The sequence below is a fragment of the Canis aureus genome, chromosome X (genome assembly GCF_053574225.1).
Source record: "Canis aureus isolate CA01 chromosome X, VMU_Caureus_v.1.0, whole genome shotgun sequence".
Taxonomy (NCBI): Eukaryota; Metazoa; Chordata; class Mammalia; order Carnivora; family Canidae; genus Canis; species Canis aureus.
Window position 1 is genome coordinate 4151858 of NC_135649.1, and position 18839 is coordinate 4170696.

At 41.2% G+C, this 18839-nt stretch overlaps 1 pseudogene; it reads left to right on the top strand.

Moving 5' to 3' along the window:
• Positions 1-2573: 2573 nt before the first annotated feature.
• LOC144307592 (thioredoxin-like) lies at positions 2574-3353 on the top strand (annotated as a pseudogene).
• Positions 3354-18839: the final 15486 nt, after the last annotated feature.

The window sequence follows — 18839 nt, forward strand, 5'->3', positions numbered from 1 at the left end:
ACAGATATTAAAATATATTTTGAAGTCACAATAATTATGAGACGTGACATAAAAGATTAGTGTACATAACAGATCTAAAAGCAGGCTCAAATATATGAATATTTAGTAATATAATAAAGAAAGAATCTCAAATCAGCACAAAAATATGTTGAGATAAATGGATAGGTATGGAAATTAACTTAGATCTTGTCATGTAGAAGACAGAAAAAAAGAAAAAAGAAGAAAAAGAAAAGAAAAACGCATTAAACTGTTTAATAGTAGTCTTTTTTACAGTGTCATCTGGAGAAAGCAGAAATTTGAATCTGAACAACAATGTACTCTTTTGTGTCTAGATTATTTCACTCAGCATGATGCTTTTGGGATTCATCCATGCTGTTGCATGCGTCAGTAATTCTTTTTTATTGCTAAGCAGTGCTCTATTGGATAAATATACCACAGTTTGTTTATCCCTTTTGTGTATCTAGTTTGTACATATAAGTCTACCCAGTTTATTATTGTCCTGTTGATGGACACCTTGGTTGCTTCCAGTTTTATTCTATTTATAAATCAGCTATGAATATTCCTGTATGATTCTTTTTATAGGCATATATTTTCATGGCTCTTTGGTAAATACCTAGCAGTTGAATGTTTAGGTTATAGGGTAAGGGATGCTGAGCTTTATAATACACTACCAGACTCTTTCCCAAAGTGATTATAAAATTTTACATTCTTACCAACAATGTGTGATGGTTTCACTTTCTCCACATCCTCATCAATATCTAGTATTATCAGTCTTTTCATTTTTAACTATTCTGGTGAGTGTGTAGTAGTATCTCATTATGCTTTTCATTTTCATTTCCAAGATGACTAATGATATAGGCAATTTTTCATGTGCTTATTGGCCAAAAACAAATATTTTTGCCTATTTTCGGTTGTCTGTCTTTTTATTATTGAGTTGTAGAATTTCTTTACATATCCTGAATGCCAGTACCTTATCAAACATAAGTCTTTAAAAATAATTTCCCCCAGTATATATTTTACCCATTAATATTGCTAGCAGTGTCATTTGATAAGCAGAAGTTTTAAAATTTTATGAAGTCTAATTTATCAATTTCTCTCATTGCTTCTGTTTTCTGTATCCTGGCTAAGAAATTGCCTACCTCCAAGCAGCAAGAATATTCTTCTACAATTTCCCTTAAAAGATTTATGGTATTTCACTTTATGTGTAGGTCCCTGATCCAAGCCAAATTAATTTTTGTGTGTGATGTGAGGCTAGGTTCAAAGTTCACTTATTCATATGGATGGACAGTTAGTTTAATGCCATTTGTTGAAAATATTTTTCCTTTTTCATTAGGTTGCTTTGGCACTTTTGTCAAAAATAAAATGACTATATAAATGTGGATCTATTCTGAGATCTTTATTCTGTCACAGTGATATATTGGTCAATACTTATGCCAGTAACACACTATCTTGATTAATACAGCTTTACATAAAGACTTGAAGTTAGGTAAAGGTTAATCCTCCAACCTTGCTTATATTTTTCAATATTGCTTCAGGTTTTCCAGATTCTTCACATTCCCACATAAATTCTAGAACTAGCTGGTTAATTTCTACCAATATGTAGTGTAGCTTGAACTAGAAGCATGGATACCACTTGGGATGCTATTGTGGTTGTCCACAGATAGGAAATATTCACTTGTATCAGTGCAGTGGTAAAGTGGAAATTAGTAGATGTATTCTAGAAACTATTGGGACTTAATGATTGGATATGAAGAGTGAAGAGACTTAGATTACTCTGATATTTCTCTCCTGGGTGGCCAAAAGGATGACATTTCCATGAAATATAAACCCTCTTTCATCTAGGAAGTATTTATTAAATGCATATTATGTAACAGAGCCTGTGCTTGGCACTGGGAACATAACAGAAGCAAAAACATACACGGTCCATACTGTACTGGAACATCTTGTGGATGAGAAAGACATTCATTAAATAATCAAACAGATGTAAATTTGCAACTAATGAAAGTGCTCTACAGTAAGCACATCTAGTACCTAGGTCTTGGTTTCTAATACCTTTCTCCAATAAAAAGAACCAAGAGGTCCTTGGTGAAACAGTTGCTTCTAGGATTGGGGTAGGAAATATATAAGATAAGCCAAGTATCTTGTAGCACCAGAAAGTAAAGTGCCAAAAGCATTAGCTTCAGGTGTACAACATAGTGATTCAGCAAGTTTATATATTATGCTGTGATCAGCACAGGTGTAGCTACCATCTGTCACCACACACTATTACAATGTCATCGACTATATTCCCTATGCTGTGTGTTTTATTCCTGTGGCTTATTCATTTCATAACTAGAAGTGGATACCTCCCACTTCTCTTTACCCATTTCGTCCATTCCCTAGGCCCCCTTTCCTCTGGCAACCATTAGTTTGTGTGTCAACTATATTCAAATAAAAAAATAAATACATAAATTTAAAAAATAAGTGCTAGTTCTATAAAGGGAAGGCAGGCTGCATGCTCTGTAAGCTAGTAGGCATTTTTGGATCCCCTCTCATCAGTCCTTACCATCACTTGTCAGTCCCCAGCTGCCAAAATGGTGGAGCAGATAGAGAGCAAGTATGCTTTTTAGGGAGCCTTGAACAGTGCAGGAGATAAACTGGTTGTAGTTGACTTTTCAGCCATGTGGTGTGGGCCTTGCAAAATAATCAAGTCTTTCTTTCATTCTCTCTCTGAGAAGTATTCCAATTGTGGTATCCATTGAAGTAGGTGTAGATGACTGTCAGGATGTTGCTTCAGAATGTGAGGTCAAATGCATGCCAACCTTCCAGTTTTTTTTTTTTTTGTTGTTGTTTTAAAGAAGGAGAGAGGGATCCCTGGGTGGTGCAGCGGTTAGGCGCCTGCCTTTGGCCCAGGGCGCGATCCTGGAGACCCGGGATCGAGTCCCACGTCGGGCTCCCAGTGCATGGAGCCTGCTTCTCTCTCTGCCTGTGTCTCTGCCTCATTCTCTCTCTCTCTCTGTGACTATCACAAATAAATAAAAAAAATTAAAATAAAATAAAATAAAATAAAGAAGGAGAGAGAAGAGGGTGGGGGAAGAGCAGAGAAAGAGAGAGAGACAGAGAGAGTATTAAGCAGGCTCGATGCCCAGCACAGAGCCCATCACAGGGTTTGATTTCACAATTCTGAGATCATGACCTGAGCCAAAATCAAGAGTTGGATGCTTAACCAACTGAGCCATCCAGTGGCCCCATCCTTCCAATTTTTAAAAAAGGGCTAATTGAATTCAAATTTTTAAAAAAGGAGACAAGAGGTGGGTGAATTTTCTGGAGCTAATAAGGAAAAACTTGAAGCCACCATTAATGAATTAATCTAATTATGTTCTCTGAAAACATAACCAGCCACTGGCTATTTAAAGCTTATAATTTTGTTTATCTACAAAAAGGAAAGATCAAGTATGAAGAATGTATACCAAACTACCATCTGATTATAAGTGACCATAAAATATTAATTTTACCCTTTAAAAAAAAGAAGTGCCAAGAAATGAAACAAAACAAAATCCCACTATGATGGAGCCTGTCAAAATGACACAGGAGTCAACTGAAAGACTTCCCAATGGCCAAAGTGGAATAACTTCAGCAACAAAATAAAGTAATATTAGAATATAACCCAAAGTATACAGTAAATATTCATGAGTCCACAGCGATATAAATAAATGATTGAATAAGTTAATAGATGAAGGAGAAGAGACAGCCTCTCATATACAAGAATTACAAATAAATTATATAGATATTACACACTAAAGGAAGGTAAGCATAACTCCTACTCCTTAAGTGAGGGCTACACATACTGATTTATTTACAAAGAGGACAGTATGGAAAGCAGGGTGGGGGAAGAATCATTTTACCATGTAAAAACCTAACAAGTACTACTTTAGCCAGGTGATCAAGGTCATAAATCATGTAGTGTGCTGCCTTGATATGATGTGATGAAAATGGCATTTTACTTCTGTGTTTTTATTTTTTTTTTTTTTTTTTTTTTTTTTTTTTAATTTTTTTTTTTTATTTATTCATGATAGTTACAGAGAGAGAGAGAGGCAGAGACACAGGCAGAGGGAGAAGCAGGCTCCATGCACCGGGAGCCCGATGTGGGATTCGATCCCGGGTCTCCAGGATCGCGCCCTGGGCCAAAGGCAGGCGCCAAACCGCTGCGCCACCCAGGGATCCCTACTTCTGTGTTTTTACTCCGAAAAATCATGACTCCAGTCTAATCATGAGAAAAACATCAGACAAATCCCAATAGAGGGGCATTCTACAAAATACTGGATGAGTCCTCCTCAAAACTGTCAAAGTCACCAAAAACAAGGGAAGTCTGAGAAGCTATCCAACAGGAAAATCCTATGGAAGCATTTATTTAGACACCTAAATATAGTGTGGTATTTTGGAACACAAGGATGTTGAGTAAAAAGTAAATAAACCTGAATAAATTACATATTTTAGTTAATTATGTATCCATCTTCATTCATTATTATAACTAAAATTCCACTGAAATGTAAGATGTTAATAATACGGAAACTGTGTGCAGGATGGAGTTATGTGGGAACTTTCTGTACTATCTGTTCAACTTTTCTATAAATCTAAAATTGTTCTAAGAGGGACACCTGGGTCGCTCAGTGGTTGAGCATCTGCCTTTGGCTCAGGGTGTGATCCTGGGGTCCTGGGATCAAGCCCTGATGAGGCTCCCCCCAAGGAACCTACTTCTCCCTCTGCCTGTGTCTCTGCCTTTCTCTGTGTCTCTCATAAATAAATAAATAAAATCTTAAAACTGTTCTAATAAATTAAGTTTATTGATTTTTCTAAAAGGTCTCTAAAGGAGAAGTGTATGGTCTGAGGGAGACTTGAGGACAGAGAAGGAAGCAATGGTGTGTTCAAGAAACAAAAATAAAATTATTGTGATTTAAGTAGCATGATCAGAGGTGAATATAGTGCAAGCTACAATGGAACTGATAGATAGGGGCCAGAATGTGCAAAGGTTTATAGGCCATACTAAGCATTTTTGTCTTTATCTTGAGAGCAATGATGTTAAGTAGCAGGGGATGAGAGATGGCACGAGGCAAAGGGAAAGGTGAAGGATGACACATTTTAATTTGGCCAACTGAGGGCCTAATACAGAATTTCTGAGGCTGGAACACTGGAATTGGGCAGGAGATCAATTTTAGATGTGGGATTTAAGGTGCCTGTGGGACATCCAAGTAGAGTGGTAAGGGTGGGGGGATGATGGTAACTTTATTGTTCTGACTTCAGGAAGGAATGAGAACAGACTACTTCTTTCAAAAATTTGGTGCTAAAAAAGAGAAGTTTGGGACAGTCACTGGCAGATTGGCAAGAATGAAAATTCAAGGGAGACAGAGATAGAAGAGAAAAGGGATAAGCAATAGAATAAAGTCTTGCCAGGCACCAAATTTAAATTCAATCATTAGGCATTACCATATTTGATGACTATATTCTCACCAACTTAATGGCGCCTGTGAATAGCTTACTCTGCACTTCATCATAGACATGGCCGTAGAGTGGCTAGGGCTTGTGATAGATGGGGAGGGTGTAAAAATCTGGGAGCTGGTTTGGCATTTACCTTATATCAATAATTACTATAGACATAATCAATACAGCCGCTCAGAGTGATGCTTCCAATGAAATAAGTATCTTCTCCAAAGTCAGTCCTGCGTCTACCTCAAGCAAAAAAATAAGCAGCTTTTGAATCCATTGCAGTCTTGTTTTTTGAGTGACTCCAGTTGGTTGGGTGGTAACTCATAGTTCATGGTGCAGCCAAGGAGCAGGCTTTGCTTATGGCTCCCCCGCTAAGCAAGATCTTTAATCCAACAGCGATCTAAAGCAACCCTTTCTCCACAACCTGCTCTGCTCTAGTCTTATCTATTTCCTTGCCTGCACTTCAGATCACCAAGCCAAGGACTTCCTTCCAGCAGCTAAAAACAAGGGAGCTATGACTCCCTGGCCCAACTCTTCCTATTCAGTTTGTGGCTAGTAGGCTAGGCTCTTAGAATTGACTTAGGCTGGGACAGGGGGTAATGGTAAACAGCTGCATGTGGCCACCTCTGAATGTATTCTGGGAAGTGCTGTGGGTCTAGCATTAGTCTTGCCTTCATTTACTGTAACTACCAGAGGACAAACTGCATTATCACAAACCATCCTGTCTGCACAGAAGCTTATTTTGCCTGTCCCCTTAGAGTTAGGCATAGTACCCACTATTTCAACTACACACCCAAGTGTGCCAGCCTGTTAACAAAAGCTCTTCCTATCCCTGTTCACTGTTAGATCCCAGACAGGGTCACAGCCTGCACTGGTACACACTCTTTGCCCTGCTCTGTTTTGTGCACAAATGTGATCCCCAGAGATGAAATAAAAAGTTTTATCCTCAAAGAGCATGAGCAATCATTTAAATACAAACAGAGCAGACATGTAAAGATCCAAGAAGAGCATGAACACAGACCTGCAGAGCTTACCAAGTACTCACATCATCTTACCTAATTCTCACAAAGCCCTGCATAATAAATCCTATTCTTATCATGCCCAAATTACAGAGAAGGCAACTGAGGTTCATTCAGAGAGATGAATCTCTTGGCCATGGTCAAGTTTTGTAAGTAGAAAATACAGGATTCAAATCTAGATCTGTTTGACTCTAAATTGTCTTCTTAATATCTTCTTAAGAACTCTGCAAGGCTGTCTTAAAAAACATCAACCTTGCCAGTAATTCCGACCATCAAAAACTGGTAGCAACACCTGCTACAGGATGAGGGCATGTGGCTGAGGTTTCTGGGAAGAGGATGCACTGGAAGAGTAGAAATATAGCCTGAATCCTATTACTGTTGGCAGATACATACCAGGCCTCAACAAAGCTGCTCTATTCCTCTATCTTGTCCAGGTTAATCCTGTCCTAGAAGATGTGGCATTTCATTGAATATGCCCTTTGCCTCTGTAACAAGATTCCCTTCATCTCCAAGCAGAAATGATGGATCAGCCTTCTGTTTGCTTCGCTGCTCACCTTTGAAAAGCCATCTCAGTTGAGCCAACTTTTGAATCATTTACAGGAAAATAGTTCTGCTGCTAAGACCTGCATTATGGCCTGACTTCAGCATGATGGTGTATAAATCTCCCTGGGTCTCAGCTTTTCCATTTGTAAAAGATAGATGTGTTGGGTTTCACTCCATCTAAGTTCCATCAATTGAGGAGGATAGATTTAGTCATTCGGTTAACCAACAAAAAATTATTGAGGACCTCCTGTGTGCCGGGCATACTGAGATACAAAGCATACAGTGATAAGACAGGAATGATCCTGGCCCTCATGGGGTTTAGCATCTGTAGAGAGAGGTGGCCATGTAGCAGGTACATCATAACATGTGATCATAGCATGAGGGCTAAGAGACCAGAGTGCCTAATTCTGCCTGGGGGATTGGATAAGTTTGCCTTTCTTACCATTACCTGGATAATTTCTATGCATCATTCATTCATTCACTTCCCAAGCATTTCCTGAGTGCCTGCTGAGTGTCAGGCACTGGAAATACAGTGAAGGTCAAGGTAGACAATGTTTTGGCCCTGTGGAGCTTACATTTAAGTAAAAAAGATGCACAATAAGCAAGTAAATGAATATACATACAGAGATAACTCAGACTGATGAGCCATAAGGAAGAAAGCTCAAGGCAATGTGTAGCTACTTTAGGTTGGCTAGTTCAGAGAAGGTCTCTCTGAGGAAATAACATTTGAGTTGAGAGTAATTAACAAGGAGTCAGTCATATAGTGACCTGAGAGGTAGAGCTTTTCAAGCAAGTAGAAAAGTAAGCCCCAAAGCCCTATACTACTATACTGAGTTTGATCTGTTTAAGGAAAAAAAAAAGGGAAAGGCCCATGGGTTTGGCATATGGGGAATGACAAGAGAGTGGCACGAAATGAGGTTGGAGTAGTAGATGAGGCTAGGTAACTCAGGGCCCTGGAGATCAGAATAAAAAGGGTGAATTTTATTCTGTCTGCAGGAAGCAACCATGGAAGGTATTAAAAGCAGGATAGTAAGGTGATTTGCATTTTTAAATCACTCTATATCAGATATATGATTTGCAAATATTTTCTCCCACTCGGTAGGTTACCTTTTCATTTTGATTGTTTCCTTTGTGATACAGCATTTAGTTTGATGTGATCCTACTTGTCTATTTTTGCTTTTATTGCCCATGCTTTGGTGTTATAGTCAATAACCATTGCCAAGGCCAATGTCAATAAGCTTTTTCCCTATGCTTTCTTCTAAGAGTTTTACAGTTTCAAGTCTTTAATCCATTGTGAGTTGATTTTTATGTATGATGTCAGAGTCCAGTTTTATTCTTTTGCATAGTTCTCCAGTTTCCCCAATAGCATTTATTGTTAGACTATCTTTTCCCCATTGTGTATTCTTGACACCCTTGTCAAAAATAACCTGACTACGCACACACTCACCAGAATATTACTCAGCCATAAAAAGGATGAAACCTTGCCATTTTCAATTACATAGTTAGAGCTAGAAAGTAACTGTAAAGTGAAATAAGTCATCCAGATAAACACAAATACCATATGATCTCACTCATATGTGGTATTTAAGAAACAAAACAAATGAACAAACTAAGAAAAAAAAGACAAACAAACAAAAAAACCAGACTCTTAACTATACAGAACAAGCTGGTGGTTGCCAGAGGGGATTGGGTAGAGGGAGGAATGATTAGGTGAAGGGGATTAAGAGTGCACTTGTCTTGATGAGCACTAAAAAATATACAGAACTGTGATCATTATACTGTACACCTGAAACTAATATAACACTGCATGTTAGTTATACTTCAATAAAAGAAAGTCACTTGACCATGTATGCAAGGGTTTATTTCTGGGCTTTTCTTTTCTTTTCTATTACATTAGTCTATATGTCTGTCTTTATTCCAGCACCTCACTGTTTTAATTACTATAGCTTTGCAACATTTGAATTCAGGAAGTGTGATGCCTCCAGCTCTGTTGTTCTTATTTAAAATTGCTTTGACTAGGTCGCCTGGGTAGCTCAGTGGTTGGGCACCTGCCTTCGGCTCCGGCCGTGATCCCGGGATCCAGGATCAAGTCCCACATTGGGCTCCCTGCATGGAGCCTGCTTCTCCCTCTGCCTGTGTCTCTGCCTCTCTCTCAGTCTGTGTCTCTCATGAATAAATAAATAAATCTTTTTTTAAAAATAAAATAAAATAAAATTGCTTTGGCTATTCATGATCTCTTGTGGTTCTATATGAGTTTTAGGATTTTTTCTATTTCTTTAAAAAAATGCCATTGGGATTTTGATAGAAATTATATTGAATCTGGATATCATTCTGGGTAGTATGAATATTTTAGCAAAATTAATTCTTTCAGTCCATAAACATGGATTGGTGTCTTTCTATTTATTTATGTGTTTTTTAAATTCTTTCATCAATGTTTTGTAGTTTAAGGCATACAAGTCTTTCACTTCCTTTCAAGTTTATTCCCACGTATTTTACTGTTTTTGATGTTAATATAAAAGGGGATGTTTTCTTGATTTCCTTTTCAGATGGGAGTGAATGGGTGACGGGCACTGGGGGTTATTCTGTATGTTAGTAAATTGAACACCAATAAAAAAAATAAAATAAAAAAAAAGATGGTTCATTGTTAGTGTATAGAAACATAACAGATTTTTGCACTTTGATTTTATATCCTACAACTTTACTGAATTTGTTTATTCTCCAAAAAATATAGACAAATGATCAACAGACACATGAAAAAGTACTTAACACCACTAATCATCAGAGAAATGCAAATCAAAACTGCAGTGAGATATCACCTCATATCTATCTGGATGTCTATTATCAAAAAAAAATGAAGACAAGTATTGGTGAGGATATAGAGAAACAATTGTTGGTGAGGATGCACACGTTGATGGAAATATAAATTGATGCAGCCACCATGGAAAACAGCATGGAGGCCCCTCAAAAAAATAAAAATAGAACTACCACGTGATACAACAATTCCACTTATAGGTATATCAAAGGAATTGAAATCAGGATCTCAAAGAGTTAGCTGCACTCTCATATTCACTGTAGCATTGTTCAAATAGCAAAACAGAAAAGCAACCTTCAATGCCCACTGACAGATGAATGGATAAAGAAAATGTGGTGTATACATATATATTATGGATATTATTCAGCCTTTAACAAGAAGAAAATTCTGCCATTTGCAACATGGATGACCCTGGAGGATATTATACTACATGAAATAAACTAGACACAGAAGAGCAAATACTACATGATGCCACTTATTTGGGGAATAAAATAGTCAAATTCATAGAATTACAGAGTAGAATGGTGATTTCCAGGGGCTGGGGGTAGCAGTGTTATTTATCAAAAGGTAGTTTCAGTTATACAAGATGAATAAGACCTAGAGTTCTATTATTCAGCATAGTGCCTATAACTAACAATACTGTATTGTATACTTAATTTTCTAAGAGGGCAAACTTTATATTAAGCATTCTTATCACCATATATAAACAAATAATGCAGTAGGAAACTTTTGGTAGTAATGGATGTGTTTATGGTACAGACTGTAGTGAGAGTTTCAGTGTCAGCTCCAAAGCCACTAAAGTTATATACATAAGGGATCTCTGGGTGGCGCAGCGGTTTGGCGCCTGCCTTTGGCCCAGGGCGCGATCCTGGAGACCCGAGATCGAATCCCACATCAGGCTTCCTGCATGGAGCCCGCTTCTCCCTCTGCCTGTGTCTCTGCCTCTCTCTCTCTCTCTCTCTCTCTGTGACTATCATGAATAAATAAATAAAAATCTTTTTAAAAAAAGTTATATACATAAAATATGGACATTTTTTATATGTCAATAATACCTCAATAAAGAGACTCCTAACTCTGGGAAATGAACAAGGGGTAGTGGAAGGGGAGGTGGGTGGGGGGATGGGGTGACTGGGTGATGGGCACTAAGGGGGGCACTTGGCGGGATGAGCACTGGGTATTATACTATATGCTGGCAAATTGAACTCCAATAAAAAAAATAAACATAAAAAAATAAAGGTGGGAAAAAAGATACTCTAGTTGCTGAGCAAAGAAAAGATTGAGAGGCAAGGCAAGAGTGTCTTAGTCTGCTTATCTGCTGTCACAAAATAACATAGACTGAGTGCTCAAACAACAGACATTTATTTCTCACAGTTCTGGAGGCTGGAAAGTCCTAGATCATGGTGCCAGCACAGTTAAGTTTTTGGTGAAGGCCCTCTTTCTGGTTTACATTTAGCCACATCTTGCTGTGTCCACATATGGTTGAGAGCAGAGAAAGAGGAGGCAAGTTCTCTCTTGTCTCTTCTTGTAAGGGCACTGACCCTATCATGAGGTCTCCACCTTTATCCCCTAATCACTCCCCAAAGGAGTGATCACATTGAGGGTTAGGGTTTTAACAGAGGAATTTTGGAAGGACAAAACATGCAGTCCATAACACAGAGAGACCAGTTACGGAGGGAAAGGTAACAGTGGCTTTAACAAGGATGTTCTCTGAAAGCTCAGTGAAGGGCTATGGACTTCCTCAGAGGCCTCCTGGCAGACCTGCTGCTACATCGCTATAGAAGTAGAGAGTGAGATACTTGCTGTGACAATCCCTACCCTCCCCACTAAGCTAAAGAGGTCCATCTGCAAGCAAGAAGATACATGGAATGGGGAGCCAAGAGGCAGGGTCTCTCTTCCCATAGTCACTCTAGCCTTGGCACCAGGTGTCCCTAAAAAGCCCCAGGATTTCTGCCTATTTTTACCATACCAATGCCACCTCAATGTCATTGTACTAGAAATGTACCAACTGGGTAACTTCTTCCTAAGATTCCTCCAGGAAGAAAGGCCTGAGGTTCCCCTCTTCTTGTCTCCTGATCACAGTCTAGAAGAGCCTGGCCTGGCAGATTGGCAGCTGGTCCCCACACAGGTATGACTTTTGTGTGTAAGGCACAGGGCTGGATGCTACCTCTCTTATCTCTTATTGCTTGCCAATCCTAGTTTGTGCAGGAACTCTGTCTGACTCTCCCCACCAGGAAGATAAGAAAGAGACCCATACAGGGACTGGGTCATACCCAAGGCCACTTTCAGAGCTAGAAGCCAATCCAGAACCTTAATCCATCTTTCCAGACTCCTAAACCCATACTTTTTTCCATTCCACAGCACTGCCAGATGTTCATAAGAGGGAAACCAAGAGTTTGGAAATGGCTTCAGTTAAGGAAACCAGAACTCCCTTGCCAAGCCCACATCCGCAGCAAAACAAACCCCTTTCATTCTCCTGCTACCTCAGCAATGGAAATCTCCCTGCCATGTCCATCTCTTTCTTCCCAGATTTCGCTTTGCCTCACAACATTTGATGGAAAGATAGCCAGAGGTAGGCACAGGGAAGGAGCCATACCAAATTAGGCAAATACCAGAAATGGTATAAGGGGGGACATAGTGTACAAAGGGGGAAAGGGGAGGTGGGATTTGCTAGGAAGGCTGGAATGAATGCTAGTCATCCAGACCCACTGGAAACCTGATGGATCAGAAGGGGCCTGATCTACTTACACATTGGAAAATTCAGTTGTTTCCAGAGGGTGCTCCAGACATACCAGTTCCTGGTCCCCCAAGTTAGAAGGTGGGTATGCAGGGAGATTAACTGCTCCTGCCTAACACCTTTGGACCTCTAAAGTGACTATGAAACCCTGGATTAAAAAAAAAAAAAAGAAACCCTGGATTATACCAGCCACCATCTTCACAGTAATTATCTGCTTACCTTGTTGTGGAGCCTTGGGTAAGTTCCCTCCTATTCTGGGGCCAAAACTCTCCTATCTGTAAAATGAAAAATTGGCTAAATTTCCCCTGACCCAGAATGTTCCAATAATGCCACCCCATGAATTCTGAGATAGGGGTATACTGGGTGGGTTAATGCTCAAAGTATAGCAAAAGTAGGAGATAGAAATGAGCTGGCTTCAGACAGGAGCTAATATACTGAATCTTGAGGCATAGAAATAGCTTCCACTATGAAAAAGACCACAATGAAGAGCTCTGTACTTACATACCACTCCCATGGCCAGTTGAGCCTGTGAGTAGGAGATGGGAATATAGCTCATGAAGCAAGACTGGCAGACAGAGACCCTAGATTTTCCCAGACATGCAGTAGTCTGTGGCTGAGAACTTACTCTGTGCCTAGACTTGAGATGGACTCTGGCTTGAGCATCTAGAAGGGTTGAGGAGAATAAGGTTGGGGAAAAGAGAGGAGGAATGAGGCAGCCACTACAGAAAATAGATTTTTCAGGGAAAAAAAAGCTAAGATGTTTAGAGACTATTTAATTAATGTTGTTTTGTGATACATGGTCTCTCTCCTGCCTATCATGAAGGCTTCAGTGAAATGCCACATTAATTGTCAATGCATTTGCAGTTGGATTTCTCCTTTTTAAGATCTGATCAATTTGCTGAGATTGTTTTCTACTGACACATAGTGCCAGAGCAGGGGTGGTCCAAGGAGACCCCACACCTTTGAGTTACATATAGAAGAGTTTTAGTAGCTTGGCCTGTCCACAGGAGGAAGATCTAATGGTCCCCTGACTACTTACCTACCCTCATCTTCATATCCCCTGTCCTGAGGCTACCAGGCCACAAAAGCCCCTCTGCTCAAAAATGTTGAACAATCCCAATGAAGAGTCAAAGAGGGAGCAAAGCCTCAAGATTGATTTCACAGTGCAGTCACTTGTAATGCAGGCCCTGAGTCTCAGAGATCTGGGGAGTCATACATAGTGTCCAAATTGGACTTGCAAGCTCATCAATACCACTGCCACCTACAATGGACTGAATTGTATCCTCCAAAAAATTCCTATGTTGAAGTCTTAACCCCTCAATGTGATGGCATTTGGAGGCGGGGCCTTAGGGAGATACTTAGGATTAGGAGAGGTCACAAGCGTAGAGCTGCTGTAATGGGATTAGTACTCTTATAAGAAGAAACACCAAAGAGTTCTTTCTCTTTCTCTCTCTCCCTCTCTCTCTCCCTTTCTCCCTCCTCCCCTCTCCCCCTGTCCCTCTCTCCCCCTCTCTCTCTCTCCCTCCTCCTCCCTCTTTGTCTCCTATGTGAGGACACAAAGATAAGGTGGCCATCTACATATTGAAAAGAGAGCTCTCACCAGAACCCAACCAATGCTGGCACCTTGATCTCAGACTTCCAGTCTCCAGAAGTAAGAAAATAAATGTCTATTGTTTAAGCTGCCCAGTCTATGGTATTTTATTATGGCAGCCTGGGCTAAAACATCACCTCTGATAGGAAACCAGAAATTTGCCCTTCACATACATACTTATTGGAATCCCTGTGGGTTAGGCATGAAAGGAAGTATTAACTGCATTCTACAGGGGAGGAAACTAAGGCCCAGAAAGCAACTTCACTTGGCCAAGACCACAGAGTGACTAAGCTTTGGAGCTGTGATTCAAGTCCAGTACTTTTGAGTCTAAGTCCAATATCTTGGTCCCAGTTCTCAAAGTGTGACCCAGGGACCATATGTTTCATACCATAGCATTTGCTATGCTTAAGCAAGCATAATTGGTAGGTCCCAACCCAGGTTCACCAAGTCACAGCATCTGGGGGTGAGCTCATGAATCTTCAGCTTTGTCATCTGTGGTGTAATTTTTATGCTTCCTAACACTAGAAAAGAAGTATCACTTTGTTCAGACTGCTGTAACAAAGTATCACAGGCTGGATGGTCTTTTATTTTTTTTGTTTTTTTGGATGGTCTTTTATTTATTTATTTTTTAATTTTTATTTATGATAGTCACACAGAGAGAGAGAGGCAGAGACACAGGCAGAGGGAGAAGCAGGCTCCATGCACCGGGAGCCCGATGTGGGATTCAATCCCGGGTCTCCAGGATCGCGCCCTGGGCCAAAGGCAGGCGCTAAACCGCTGCACCACCCAGGGATCCCCTGGATGGTCTTTTAAAAAGGAATGTATTGTCTATCAGTTCTGGAGGCTAGAAGTCCAAGATCAAGGTGTCAGTAGGGATGGTCCCTTCTGAGGGCCATAAGGGAAGGATCTGTTCCAGGCCTATCTCCTTGGCTTATAGATGGCCCTGAGTCTTCACATGGTCTTCCTTCTGTGTGCATTTGTGTCCTAATTGCTTCTTCCTATAATGACACAAATAAGATTGGATTAAGGCCCACCCTAACAACCCCATTTTAAACTAATCACCTCTTTCAAGATTATATCTCTAAATATAGTCACATTCTGAGGTACTAGATGTAAGGACCTCAACATATGAATATTAGAGGTACATAATTTAGCCTATAACAGAAGCATTGATCTAAAATATGATTCCTATGCTTCATCCCTAGTGAAAAACAAGTCATTTCTCTTTCTCTCCCCCTTCTTCCCACTTCCCACAACTCTAAAAACAAGACTGACTTCAGAAATCCCTGCTTCATGTTCCCATATCTCCCAGCTCAATCGAGGCCTTTGAGAACCCTCAGGAAGCTGGGGTCCTCTCATCCTTCTTTGATAGTGGATGTGCACATGGGTGATGTGTGGAATGTGGCATAGTGCCTTATGAGGAAAGACTTCTACCCTGAGGTGTGCAAGTTGGCTCAGTCTGCATGTTTCTGAGGCCTGTAATTAGCCCAAAATGAAGTGGAAGGCATATTTCCAGCAGCAGAAAACACACCCATCACTCTGGCTCAGCACCAACACAATAAATATTGTCTTTCATGCCCTGTAGCTGACAAGCTCATGTAACTCACACGAAAAAATCAGAACTCATCATCACTTACAGCATCAAGCATGCTAGCCAAAGATATCAGAGAATGAAGACAATGTCTAGGGGGGCCTAAGTACAGACCCTCTTCTTCCACACTGCACATCCTTGAACCACAGCTACTGTAAGGGTGGTGCCATGTGGAGCACTCCAGCTTTACCCGTAAGGCCCAGCGCAGAGGCTATAAATCTCAACCCAATGGGACCCGAGCTATTCTGGGCCCTCTGATGCTCCTCCTACACCACATTTGGCATTTGATGCAAATGGGAGATCTTGTCCCCAGAGACATTTGCTCACACAGCCCTTTCACACTCTGGAAAACCTGGGCATTTTCCATGGATCAGCTCCAATCCTTGCTCCCCTGTAAAGCTTTGGGCAAAATCCAATGCCATCTCCTCTGAATTCCCCGCACCTGTGGTAGAGATTCCTGGTTTTCCCCCACTCCCTTTGATCACTCAGTATAGAGTTCAATCACACTGGGAAAATCCATTTGTTCTGATAAGTGGCTCCCTGGGCTGGAGAGTTCTAACAACTCAGGAAATCAGACTGCAGCCACTCGTCAGTCCTTCAGCTTCACTTCCTGGTTGCCCAGAGCTGCTGTCCTGGTAGTCCTACTTTCCAAATATCCTGTACTGGAAAGCATATGTGTGTACCTTCCCCCACTCAGCCACCAGGCTGCTAAAGGGCTTCATCCCTGGGGTGTGAGGAGGGAGGTGACAGGGCTATAAGGGCCTCTGTGGAAGCAAGAAGAAAGAAGAAGGGAGGAAAAATATGTGAATACAGCTTCGTGACAGCCACATTCATCTAAGCAGAGACCTGGAGGAGAAATGGGCACACTGGAAGAGAAGGAAATGATCACAAGAGTTAAAACAGGACAAAGGCCCACTGTGCCAGGACTCATCACACTGCTGAAGGCCACTCAGCTTGTTTACTTGGGCTTTTTATGCAGAGGCTGTTCATAGAACTCCTGCCTGATCCAGACATGAGTCCTCTTCACCCCTGTCGATGCAGATAGAAGGCTCAAGAGATGATGTCGCAGTTTCAGAGTGCCTGTATTTTCTGGCAAAGGGCTAAATATTTCTGTATGACCCACCCTGGCCACACCAGGCTCAGCAGGCAGGAGCTGAACCATTTCTAGTAGACATAAAAGCAGCTGCTATGATACTGTCCCATGCAGACAGCTGTGTTTCATAGGGGGGCTTGATGTCATCCCCCAGGCATCTGGGGTGGGCTGGCAAAGCTCCTTCCATCCTGCCTTTGCCTTATTTGTATGCACATCTGTCTCCTTCACTTAACTGAGAGCCCTTCTGGGCCAGCAATGGCCTCTGATTCCTGTCTATCACACTCACCCCACTGCCCACACCCTAGAACCTGGCACTGAAATAGATCATGGCCCAGTGTTTGCAAGGGAGCCCAGTAACTCAGGAAACCTATGAAGTGTGAAGTAACAGCTGCAGATATGGGTCAGGAGATCAGTAATTCTTGGACAGGAAGCCTCCCCCCTGGGACACAGCTCGGGCTGGGGCCAGGGCTGGGGCTGCAGTTGATGTGGAAGCTGTATGCTTCTTAATCTAAAGGAGAGCTGGCTTGCCTTCTCCACCCATGAGGGATGTGCAGAGCCTGCTAAGGAAACACTGGACTTTCCAAAATGCTCCCACACTCCACACTGGCTTTGCAAGACCTTTCTTTTCCTCCTCCTCCACACCCCCCTCCTCCATCTTTGCATGTTTTGACTCTCTTGATTTTACCAGCAGGTTATGTTCACAAAAGAATATGTGAAACATTCCCAATAAGAGAAATAAGTAGAAAATGTCATCCACATTCCACCCACCCAAAGATAGCCACAGTTAAGATTTTGAAATGTTTTCTTCCAATATTTCCTCTAATCTTTCTGAACAGTGAAAGTTTCTGTGTGTTTGCTTTATTTCTACTTCTTAGTGACAACTGACAGCCAGGTGAGGAGGAGGGAGCAGAATGAAGCAATGTAAATGTTATGAGAGTGGCATTTGAGCCCTCGCTAAGCTACTGACATGCTCTGTGGTATTGGGCATGGCTTGACCTTCCCTGAGTTTTGGTTTTCCCATTTGTATAATGGGGTATTGGATGAGGTGAGTTCAGAAATTTCTTCCAACTTAAGGATTCTTTGAATCCATTAAAGAGTAAGGAAGTCTTCAGGGAGAGATTGTTATGTAAGCTGAGATTTAAAAGTGGAAATTCTGTTAGCATATTTGGAAGATGGCAGGCTAGGTTGAAGGAAAGGCAGTCACAAAGACAGAAAGTCTGGAGGACATGAGCTGCCCTTGAGAGACAGACTCTGGAGAGTTGAGTATGTGAGAAGTGTAGTGGGAGATGCAACTGGGGCCAGACACTAGATTCCTGGAATTCCTTCAGTCGAAAGATGGGTCCAAGATGGGTTCCAAGCACAAGGTGTCCACAAGTCTGGATAGTAGACAATAGATATTGGGAGATGAGCAGGGGACAGAGCCAGCTGTTGCAAATCCAGGTGTAAGATCTCAGAGAAGGTCTGGCCTTGTGAGCCAAGCTGAGAGGGAGGTCAATGGAATAAAGGAGGGCTAGAGCCATGAACTTAAGGACTCCACCAACTGCAAGCATGGCACATATTTGAGGGTAAAGGATTCAAAGAAGCCAGAATGAGAAAGAAAGAGCAGAAGCCCCAACAAGAAAACAACTCAAAAACAAAAGGAAAAAGCATAAAAAGAGTGAAATGATGACCTAGACAGAGTTGAGGTTATCCTGCCATCTCCACCAGCCTTATTCTCCCAAGTTGCGCAGTAATGTGGGATAAGCTGGCAGATGGGAGTGCAGACATTGAGAGAAACAGTCAAACTTCCTAGGAAAGATGTTTGGGGATAAGAATCTGGACATTCATTCACCTATTTAACAAGCACCTCCCCAAGCCTGTTGAGTGGTCAGCCCTTGAGAGAGGGTGCCAGTCAAGCTCTTAACTCTCCCTGTCAAGACTTAAATGTACATAATGGGCATATCAGAAACATCCGGGCATTGCCCAGGACTTTGTCTCAATTTAAATATATTTT